The sequence below is a fragment of the Mus caroli genome, unplaced genomic scaffold, assembly GCF_978045245.1.
Source record: "Mus caroli unplaced genomic scaffold, Mus_caroli_1 scaffold_34, whole genome shotgun sequence".
NCBI classification, from domain to species: Eukaryota; Metazoa; Chordata; class Mammalia; order Rodentia; family Muridae; genus Mus; species Mus caroli.
Window position 1 is genome coordinate 1280719 of NW_028227289.1, and position 12204 is coordinate 1292922.

Here is a 12204-nt window from a genome sequence, read left to right on the forward strand (position 1 = left end):
AGAAAGTATCCAAGGAGCTAAAGAGATCTGCAACCCTGTAGGTGCAATATTATGAGCTAATCATTACCCCGGAGCTCTTGACTCTAGCTTCATATGTATCAAAAGATGGCCTAGTCGGCCATCACTGGAAAGAGAGGCCCATTGGACATGCAAACTTTATATGCCCCATTACAGGGAAACGCCAGGACCAAAAAATGGGAATGGGTGAGTAGGGAAGTGGGGGGGGGGGCCTATGGGGGACTTTGGGGATAGCATTGGAAATGTAATTGAGGAAAATACGTAATAAAAAATATTTAAACATAAATAAATAAATAAATAAATAAATAAATAAATAAATAAATAAATACAAAAAAAGAAATTAAAGACTTTTTAGAGTTTACTTAAAATGAAGCCACAACATACCCAAACTTATGGGACACAATGAAAGCATTTCTAAGAGGAAAACTCATAGCTCTGAGTGCCTCCAAAAAGAAACTAGAGAGAGCAAACAGTATCATCTTGACAACACTCCTAAAAGCTCTAGAACAAAATCAACCATGTGGAAACAAGAAGAACTATTCAAAGAATCAACCAAATGAGGAGCTGGTTCTTTGAGAAAATCAACAAGATAGATAAACCCTTAGCCAGACTCACTAGAGGGCACAGGGACAGCATCTTAAATTAACAAAATCAGAAATGAAAAGGGAGAGATAACAACAGATCCTGAATAAATCCAAAACACCATCAGATCCTTCTACAAAAGGCTATACTCAACAAAACTGGAAAACCTGGATAAAATGGACAAATTTCTAGACAGATCCCAGGTACCAAAGTTAAATCAGGATCAAGTTAATGATCTAAACAGTACCATATCCCCTAAAGAAATAGAAGCAGTCATTAATAGTCTCCAGGCAAAAAAAAAGCCCAGATGGGTTTTGTGCAGAGTTCTATCAGACTTTCAAAGAAGATCTAATTCCAGTTCTGCACAAGTATTCAACAAAATAGAAACAGAAGGTACTCTACCCAATTCATTCAATGAAGCCACAATTACTCTGATACCTCTCACCAGGGAAGTGACTAGGACAGTAAGTCCCCCAGTTCCTTAGGCAGATCGGATGGGACTGAAGGCCCTGCAGCTTGAGCAGCCTGAGGACAGAGAGAGGGAGGAAAAGGGTTATGGGGATCAAGAAGGAGACAATCAGTATCCTTAGTGGGGAGAATCTCTTTCTTGGGCCTGTCCTGAAGGACGAGCAAGGATTGGCAAGGCCGTTGGTCCTGAAAAAGAAACAAAAGGGTGAACCCACAAAGGAGCGCTTGTGACCAAGTCTTCCCACACAAAGATATATGAGATTTAATCGGTGTGGCTCTTTGAGCCAGAGCCAAAATTGTACCCCTTGAGAGCCAATATAAGAGGCAGTGAGAAAGAACCCTCAGGAGGCCATCCAATCTGGAAGGTGGGCCACCCTGATAAGCAAAAAGTAATCCATGTGTTTTTCTTTACATCTACTAAAAGATTGTGAACTCTAGTCTTAACCTCCTTCCAATATTCTAGAATAAAGCTCAGAGGGGTGGACGGTCCATGTCCCAATCTGTCCAAAAATAACATCAGTCCTAGTCCACACACAAAAAGAGAAATATAAAATAAAATACCAACGTGCTCCTGCCATGAGGACCACAAAATATACGCTGAATAACTTGGTAGTGGTCTCTTTGCCACTAACCCCAGATGAAGTCTCATATCTGACTTCCCACTGAGAGTCTGGAGCATCCTCCAGTACTCTCATTGCCACGGCCTTATGGCAAGTCTACCTGCCGCTTCTGGCAACTCCTGACAGACAACTCCTTCATGGCGTCTTCAGAACCAAAACCAAGCTGATCAGGGGCCAATTAGAATCAGAGAAAGTAGAGGGGCACATACAAGACAAACATGGCAACTGCTCAAGTGGTCCTCTGGTCTCCAGCCACTGGTCCTGGAGAAGGGCAGCCCTGTGTGGAGCTGCCGTCACAGTCGCCGTTAACATCCGTTGCTCATAGTAAAGTGTGCACAGGCGTCAGGGTATCTTTCCATTACCTGAACCCTGCCTCTTTCGTGGTGTTAACTAACTGATAGTGAGCAGCCAATCCAGGTGGTGCATGTCTCTAACCGTTCTTCACAGCCTATGAAAGGGAAGGGTTATCTGCTCTCTGGTCTCCTCTCCTGAAGCTGATCATCTATCTCTCCAGATGTATTAAAGCTTTACTGCAGAAGGATCCGAGTGGCCTGTGTGAGTTTTCGCTGGTGAGACGGGTCATCTGGTGCCAGAAACGCGGGATTAACAGTCGGCATCTAGGAGAACCCCCAGAGACAGGGTGGGTTCAGAACTGCAGGGAAAAGGTAAGTTCGGAGAGGTATATCTGATCATGAACCTCTTATCCCTTTTGATTTCGGACTTAATCTAGATGCACCCTAGGAAGGGGCGGTAGAAGCTCTAGTCTTGGTTGCTGTCCATCAAGGCTGGTGCTGAAATTTGCTGTCAATCTAGGCTAGTCTTGAAATTTTCTGTCCATTGAGGCTGGTACTGAAATTTTCTGTCCATCGAGGCTGGTGCTGAAATTTTATTTCTGTCCATCGAGGCAGGTGCTGAAATTTTTATTCTGTCCATCGAAGCTGGTGTTGAAATTTGAGTTGTGGTCAGTCCGACATAGATAAGCAGCAGCACCGAGGTATCTTGTAAGCCTCCCATAGATAAGGGAGCGGAGCAGTGTGTTTACTTTCAGCTTTGATTAAGGAGTACCATAAGTCGGGCATAGATCAGCCGCAGGCACTCACTCTATCATGGGCTCTTCACAGTCAGTGATCACCGCGTTACAGGCAGTGCTAAAGCAACATGATCTGCAGGTCGCCTCCCATATGCTGCAGAATTTTGTTAAGGAAGTAGATCACGTTGCTCCCTGGTATGCCTGTTCGGGGTCTCTAACTGTAGCCTCATGGAATAAGCTAGGAAGGGACCTTGACCATAAGCATGAAGAGGGAGACTTACACCTGGGCACCAAGGCAATTTGGAAGCTGATAAAAAACTGTTTAGAGGATGAAACCTGCCGACCCGCCATTGTGGAGGGACAGGAAACACTAGAAGAGATTCAGGACAGTATGTCAGAAAATGAACAGAGCGAGAGAATAAGAGCTCAAAAAAAGAAAGACATGTCTAAGAAAAAAGGACCTCCCCGGGATTCAGAAGGAAGGGGAGAGAGAAAGAAGGGCAGTGAAACTGAGCTCTCTACTAAGAAAAAGCCTTATACTAATTTTTATCCTATCCATGATTTGGAGGCCTTACAGATTGATAGTTCAGGGTCCGAAGATCTAGACCCCAGTGAGGAGGCTGAATTAGAGGAGGAGGCAGCAAAATATAAAGAACAAAGATATACCCCTGATCGATGGTCATGATCAGGAAGTAATAAAAAGGGTAGCATACCAGCTACTGTGCCCACAGCGCCACCGCTTTATGAATTGCAGTATAGTGCTCTTTTTTTCCTCAGGAAGAGTTAAAAAAGATACAGATGGCGTTTCCAGTCTTTGATACTGGGGAAGTGGGGCGTATGCGTGCCCCAGTGGACTATAAACAACTTAAAGAACTTGCTGAATCTGTCCGTAATTATGGGATCAGTGCAATTTTACTCTGGTTCAGGTCGAGAGATTCGCCAATATGGCCATGACCCCATCAGATTGGCAAATGATAGAAAAGGCTACACTCCCTAATATGGGACAATATATGGAATGGAAAGCTCTATGGTATGATGCGGCCCAAAATCAGGCCAGGGCCAATACCACAGCAGTTGATGACATCCAGAGACAATGGACCTTTGAATTGTTGACCGGCCAAGGGCAGTATGCCACTAATCAAATTAACTATCCTTGGGGGGCATACGCCCAAATAGGGGCAGCTGTAGTCAAGGCTTGGAAGGCACTTACAAGAAAAGGGGAGGCTGGGAGTCACCTTATAAAGATTGTTCAGGGCCCCCAGGAACTATTCTCTGATTTTGTGGCAAGAATGACTGAGGCCGCAGCTCAGGTCTTTGGCGACCCTGAGCAAGCCATGCCTCTAATTGAACAGCTCATTTATGAGCAAGCCACCCAAGAGTGCAGGGCAGCTATCACGCCAAGAAAAAACAAAGGGTTACAAGACTGGCTTAAGATATGTAGGGAGCTAGGAGGCCCTCTCACCAACATGGGACTAGCTGCGGCTATATTGCAATCTCAGAGGCGCCCTAATGTCAACAAACAAAAGGTGTGTTTCAATTGTGGGAAAGCTGGACATTTGAAGAGAGATTGCCCTGTACCTGAACATGCAAGAGGAGCTGTTCTCTGCTCCTGCTGCAGAAAGGGCTATCACAAGGCTAGTGAATTCCGCTCTGTCAGAGATGTAAAAGGAAGACTCCTGCCCCTGATAGGTAAAGTTAATCCCTCACAGTCAAAAAAGGGGTGCTGGGCCCCCGATCCCAGGGCCCTCACAAATATGGGAGCTGCTTTGTCAAAAGCCAGAGCAGGACAGAGGAGATAACACCCGACGAGTTACAGGAGTGGACTTGTGCACCACCTCCAGTTTCTTACTCATGCCCCAAATGAATGTGCAACTAATCCCCGTTAAGTCTCCTGGACCCTTACCCCCTCGGACTATGGGTCTCATTGTTGGGTGAGGATCTCTCACTTTACAAGACCTTGTGGTTCATCCTGGGGTAGTGGACCACCAACACCTGCAAGACATTCAAGTCCTATGCTCCTGCCCCCAAGGTATTTTTTCCATTAGCCCAGGAGATAGAATTGCACAAATAATATTCTTGTCCAGCCCCGATAAGGATGAAGATAACACAAAAGAATTGAGCGGTATGGGTTCTTCTGGCCCCAATTCAGCCTATTTAGTTATGCCTTTGAATGCCAGGCCTACTCTACATCTTTTTATTAATGACAAAGATTTTGAGGGGATTATGGACACCAAGGCAGATAAGAGTATTATTTCATCTTACTGGTGGCCCAAAAGCTGGCCTGTAACAAAATCTTCTCATTCTTTACAAGGCCAGGGCTATCAATCTTGCCCAGCGATTAGTTCATCCACCTTGACATGGCAAACTTCAGAAGGACAGAGGGGCCTGTTTACTCCATATGTGCTCCTGCTGCCAATAAACCTATGGGGCAGAGATGTGCTTTCTGAGATGGGAATCACATTAACCCATGAATACTCAGTTCAGTCCACTAATATGAAGAAGATGGGGTACACAAAGGGAAAGGGATTTGGAAGCAAAGAACAAGGTACACTTGAGCCCGTCTCCTACAACAGTAACCCAGGTGGACAGGGCTTGGGTTTTTCCTAGGGACCGTTGAGGTTACAAGACCCATCCCCTGGGTAACAGAGGAACCCGTGTGGGTCTCCCAATGGCCGCTATCCTCTGAAAAAATTGGAGGCAGTCAACAAGCTAGTTACAGAACAGGTGCAGCTCCGACATTTGGAACCTTCCACGTCCCCGTGGAATACTCCAATTTTTGCCATAAAAAAGAAATCAGGCAAATGGAGGTTACTTCATGACCTTCGAGCAACTAATGCACAAATGAACCTTTTCGGCTCAATCCAGCGGGGTTTACCTCTGTTATCTGCCCTGCCTAAGCAATGGAAAATTGTCATTTTAGACATTAAAGACTGTTTCTTTTCCATCCCTTTGTGCCCTGCCTAAGCAATGGAAAATTGTCATTTTAGACATTAAAGACTGTTTCTTTTCCATCCCTTTGTGCCCTGCCTAAGCAATGGAAAATTGTCATTTTAGACATTAAAGACTGTTTCTTTTCCATCCCTTTGTGTCACCAAGATCGACCAAGATTTGCTTTTACAATTCCAGCCCTTAATCATATGGAGCCTGATAAGAGGTTCCAGTGGAAAGTACTCCCTCAGGGCATGGCAAATAGCCCCACTATGTGCCAGCTTTTTGTACAGGCAGCATTAGAACCTGTGAGACAATATTTTCCCTCCTTACTGTTATTGCATTATATGGATGATATTCTTTTGTGCCATAAAGATATGATGCTTTTACAAAAATCCTATTCATTTTTGATAAAAATTTTAGCCCAATGGGGACTGCAGATAGCTGCAGGAAAGGTTCAGATTTCGGAAGTGGGTTCCTTTCTGGAAACCATTATTTTCCCAGATAAGATACTTCCTCAAAAATTGGAAATTTGCAGAGATCATTTACATACTCTTAATGATTTTTAAAAGTTATTGGGGGGTACAAATTGGCTTAGGCCTTTTTTAAAGATTTCCTCTCCTGATCTTAAACCTTTATTTGATATTTTAAAGGGGGATTCACATATTTCCTCCCCCAGAGCCCTTACTCCTGTGGCTAAATAAAGCCTTGCAAGTAGTAGAGAATGCCTTACAAAATGCCCAGTTATGGCGTATTGAGGAATCACAACCTTTCGACTTGTGTGTCTTTAAGACAGCTCAGTTACCAACTGCTGTATTGTGGCAAGATGGACCATTATTATGGATCCATCCCAGTGCTTCTCCGGCAAGAGTAATAGATTGTTATCCTAACACCATTGTGCAACTTGCCCTTCATGGCTTAAAAGCAGCTGTCACTCATTTTGGACGAGATTCTAAATTGCTAACTGTTCCCTATACTGCCACACAAGTTCAGGTCCTTGCAGCTACATCTGATGACTGGGCAGTATTACTCACCTCCTTTTCAGGACAAATTGACAATCGTTATCCTAGACATCCAATTTTACAATTTGCCCTGAATCAGGCCACAGTGTTTCAACAGGTGACAGCAAAAAACCCGCTTCCAGAAGGAATCATAGTGTATACAGATGGGTCAAAACTGGTGTAGGCGCTTATGTGACCAATAACAAAATAGTGTCTAAACAATATAATGACACTTCACCTCAGATTGTGGAATGTTTGGTGGTTTTGGAGGTCCTTAAGGCCTTCCCAGGACCGCTTAACATTGTGTCAGATTCCTCCTATGTGGTCAATGCAGTTAACCTTCTAGAGGCTGCTGGGGTAATAAAATCATCCAGTAAAGTCGCTGATATTTTTCAAAAAATACAGGCTGTTTTATTACATAGGAGATTTGCTGTTTATATCACCCATGTCAGAGCACATTCGGGTCTCCCTGGGCCCATATCCAGAGGCAATGATCTCGCAAACCGAGCCACCAGGGTTGTGGCTGCTGCCCTTTCATACCAAGTGGATGCTACAAGAAATTTTCACAAACAACTCCATGTGACGGCTGAAACCTTGTGCCGTCACTTTGCATTGACCAGAAAAGAGGCTAGGGAAATAGTTACTCAGTGTCAAAACTGTTGCCAGTTCTTGCCAGTGCCACATGTGGGGGTTAACCCACGGGGGATTCAACTGCTACAAGTCTGGCAGATGGATGTAACACACATTTCCTCCTTTAGGAGGCTTCAATACCTGCATGTTTCTGTGGAAACTTGTTCTGGTATCATTTTTGCCTCGCCTCTTATGAGGGAAAAGGCCTCACATGTAATTCAACATGGTGTTGAAGCTTGGAGTGCTTGGGGACGACCCAAAATGCTTAAAACAGATAATGGGCCGGCCTACACCTCTCAAAAATTTCGACAGTTCTGTCTCCAGATGAATGTAACTCATTGAACTGGTTTGCCATACAACCCTCAGGGACAAGGCATTGTGGAACGTGCCCACCGCACTCTTAAATCTTACCTAATCAAACAGAAAGGGGGAGTCGAGGAGGCCTGCCATTAACACTGAGAGTGGCCGTCTCCATGGCACTGTTTACTCTTAATTTTTTGTATCCTGACGAACAAGGCCGCACTGTGGCTGATCGTCACTGTTCAGAACCAAATAGACCTAGAGAAATGATCAAATGGAAAGATATCTTAACCGGAAAATGGAGAGGCCTGGATCTGATTTTAATAAGATCCAGGGGAGCTATTTGTGTTTTTCCACAGGAAGAAGACAATCCTCTTTGGGTTCCAGATTGCCTCACCCAAAGGATCTCCCCTTCAGAAGATGTGGACAAAAGAGGGAACACTGAAACAACGATGGATGCTGACCCTTCTACTGGAGATCCTGGTTCCTAGTATATCAGGGAAATTGTGCTAGTGTATTATGTCCACCTTTCCTCTACCCATGCCTGTCATGCACAGTGCACAAGTGTTTCATGCACAGTGCACAAGTGTTTCCACGTTTCTTTACTACTGATAGGGAGCTGGGACTTGCCTTTTTACCATTAGATGGGCAGGTTCGGGCTCTGATGGAAAATAGAACTTTTCCCTCAAAGGAAGCCTGTGCCTGTTATGATCTCTGACTTGAAAGACCAAAGCCAGTGTATATCCTTATATAGTGTTTGACCCCCTTTCTGTGGGTGATAAGTAAAAAAAAAAAAAAAAAGTTTAAATAGTAATCAATTAGAGTTAGATTACTTGCTTAATGAATGTTTCTATGCCCTGTGTTGGGATGCTACAAAATATCCCTTTGCTTTGGTTACTCGCATGCCTAAATTTGTTCCAGTTCCTGTGGAAGCCCCTAGCAGTTTAAGCTTATTTAAAGAAAAGAGAGATTTTGGAATCTCTGATATTATAGTTGGCTTGGTAGCAACAGCAGCAATAGCTGCCTCTATCACTGCTTCAGTCCTTGCCTTGTCTGCTACGGTTCAGACAATGCAAACCATCAATGACCTTTTGGCAAGAGTGACATCGGCCCTGGACAGGCAGGCCACGGCCAACTCCCAGATATAGGGAGGCCTCATGTTGGTAAACCAACGGATTGATCTGGTTCAAGAGCAGGTGGATGTCCTATGGCAAATCGTTCAGCTGGGTTGCAAACATAAGCTGTCTGGCCTCTGTATCATCTCAGTACAATTTGAGAATTTTACAAGAGCAACTAACCTGTCAAAGTCTTTGTCTCATTATTTGTTACAGAATTGGACCATAGAATTTGAACAGACACTCCAGGATCTGAGGATTGCCATCTTACAATTCAATTCGACACGTCTTGACCTGTCATTGATGGAAGGATTTTCTACCTGGATTTCTGCAGCATTCTCCTACTTCAAGGAATGGGTGGGGGTGGATTTGTTTGGAGTGGCTGTGTTCGGTGGAGTACTGCTCCTACTATGGATGATCTGCAAACTTAAAGCCCAAACAAGGAGGGACAGGATGGTAGTAACCCAGGCGCTTGTTGCTTTGGAGCATGGTGCCTCCCCGATATACGGTTATTGATGCTTAAGCAATAGGTCGCTGACCGCTCAGCTCTTGCACCCAATGAGGCTAGTCTCATTGCACGGGATAGAGTCAGTGTAGTTCAGCAGCCCGGGAGAGTTGTATGGCTAAGCACTGCAGTTGAAAGGCTCTGTGGCATAAGATGAGCCTATTCTAGGGAGACATGTCATCTTGTATGAAGGTTGAGTGTCCAAGTGTCCTTCCCCCAGGAAAAACGACACAGGAGCAGACCAAAACCCCTCCGGGTGACGAGCCTGGAAGGAGGTTTTGTGTAAAGCCCCTATGCTTGCACACTGGGGATTTGAACTCTGTCTCCACTCTCAGTACTGGGTGGCCTGTTGCTTCCAAAATAAAAGAAAAGGGGAGATGTGAGGAGCCGCCCTCACAGTCGCCATTAACATCCCTTGCTCATAGTAAAGTGTGCGCAAGTGTCAGGGTATCTTTCCATTACCTGAGCCCTGCCTCTCTCGTGGCGTTAACTGACTGATAGTGAGCAGCCAATCCGGGTGGTGCACGTCTCCAACTGTTCTTCACAACCTATAAAAGGGAAGGGTTTTCTGCTCTCTGGGTCTCCTCTCCTGAAGCTGATCATCTATCTCTCAAGATGTATTAAAGCTTTACTGCAGAAGGATCCGAATGGCCTGCGTGCGTTTTTGTTGGTGAGATTGTAGCACGGGTCACAGCCCTCTCTCTTCCTGTCTCCCAGTCATCTGAATATTCTCCATACTCTGACTTAAAACATTTATTAATATTCTCCCCTCTACTCCTTAGTACTGTTCTCATTCTGTTTTATAAAATCTTTTAAATACTTTCCCAAGGCTCATGGATTTTTCCCCAGGGCACTGGTTTGTTGTTGTTGTTTTGTGAAGACATAGCAAATGAAGATACAATTGAAAGTTAACATAGTAGTAATGATAGCTTGCAAAATGTCAATTTCCTTTAAATCCACCCTTTCCAAGTGTTCAAGATAGCATCATATACAATCCAAGAGCAGTTTGCCATCTTTTATCTTCTTCTTTAGAAAACTGCCTTTTTTCTATTAGTTGGAAAAATTAACAGATTCAGAAAGACATATAGTCAGCTGTAGAGAAGAGGTCCCTCTAGCTCTACCCATAGCCACCCATAAGAACTGGTAGCTCCTCTGGGAGGCAACTTGGATATAGTGTGGAGAAAGGAGCACTGTGACTTAGAGCTAGACCCTGCAGTCCACCTTAGAAGGGCTTTGCCATCTCAAAAGTATAACTGCTTCAGGTGTGAAACCAAATTCCTACTTATTTAGTCCAGTCTGGAAAGGAGTATTGGAATGATATATAGGGCTTATTCAGAGGGAGGTGTGGCCATATTTTATCAAGGAAAGTGACAAAATGGGAATTAAAAAACTGAACTTTCCATCTGACTTTTTTTCCAAATGCCCTTTAAAAAAGAAGGAAGGAAGCTAGGGAGGGAGGGAGGGAGGGAGGGAGGGAGGGAGGGAGGGAGGGAGGGAGGGAGAGAGAGAGAGAGAGAGAGAGAGAGAGAGAGAGAGAGAGAGAGAGAGAAAGAAAGAAAGAAAGAAAGAAAGAAAGAAAGAAAGAAAGAAAGAAAGAAAGAAAGAAAGAAAGAAAGAAAGAGAAAGAGAGAAAGAAAAAGAAAAAGAAAGAGAGAAAGAAAGAAAGAAAGAGAAGGAGAAGCAGCAGCAATAGAGTTTCTGTGGGAATAACAAATAGTATTAGGAGATCCAATTATACAAAAAATACTACATCTAGTCTGGCATAGATATACTTATTTTTTGATAACATACATTAAGTGGCACAATTACACACAGTAACTATAATGTAACTAATAGGAGACTACAGAACTGTGTAACTCTGCTACAGCTGTCTTGGGCATTTCTGGCTGAGCAAGTTTTCAAAAAACTGGATGCTCACCCCAGAGCTCTGCTGGTGGAGTCTATTCAGAAGAAAAGCTCTAAAGTAGTGACTCACCAGAGTTCTTTCAGCTGACAGAAAACAGGCAGGATATGTTTATTATAAAGTAGTTACAGCCCAGTTCACAAAAGTTACCATTTCTCTTTCTAGAAAGAAGCAAGAAGTTAAGAAATTCTTTGAACACATGAACCTCAAGAAGAAGAAAGACCAAAGTGTGGACACTTTGATCCACAGAGACAAAATTAGGAGCAGAGACTGAAGGAATGAACATCCAGAGACTGCCCCACCTGGGGATCCATCCAACAAACAACCACCAAACCCAGACACTAGGCAGATGCCAACAAGTGCTTTCTGTCAGGAACCAGTTATAGCTGTCTCCTGAGAGGTTCTGCCAACACCTGACAAATACAGAGGAAGATGCTCACAGGCATCCATTGGACGGAACACAGGGTCCCCAATGAAGGAGCTAGAGAAAGTACCCAAGGAGCTGAAGTGGTTTCAGTTCCATAGGAGGAAAAACAATATGAATTAATGAGTACCCCAAGAGTTCCCAGGGACTAAACCAACAACCATGGAACTCATGGCTCCAGTTGCATATGTAGCAGAGGATGGCCTAGTCAGTCATCAATACGAGGAGAGGCCCTTGGTCCTGTGAAGGTTCTCTGCCCCAGTATAGGGGAATGCCAGGGCCAAGAAGTGGGAGTGGGTGGGTGGGTGAGCAGGGTGGAGGAGGGGGGATGGATTTCAGAAGGGAAATGAAGAAAGGGGATAAAATTTGAAATGTAAATAAAGAAAATATCTAATAAAAAATAAAACTTAAAAAAAACAGAAAAGAAAATCATTGAATTAGCAGCTATTGTCAGGTGGAGTACAGAGAGAGCTTTTAGAGCAGTGTCAGAAGGATCTTATCTGGTCAGAAAGGTTGGACATCATTAATAATCATGCTTGGCTTGTAAATACTGGTATCAAGATGACTTCTGATTAGTAATCTTAGGTAAATTATAGATAAATGTAAAGGCCAGTAAGCAGATGCCAAGATTAATAACCAGCACTTGCAATTCACCCCAAGAGGCTGTGCTTCACAAGGCT

General features: G+C 44.0%; 1 pseudogene; it reads left to right on the top strand.

Annotated features, from left to right (window-relative positions):
- Window positions 1-3662: 3662 nt before the first annotated feature.
- Window positions 3663-4517, top strand: LOC146999822 (igE-binding protein pseudogene; annotated as a pseudogene).
- The last annotated feature ends 7687 nt before the right edge of the window (window positions 4518-12204 follow it).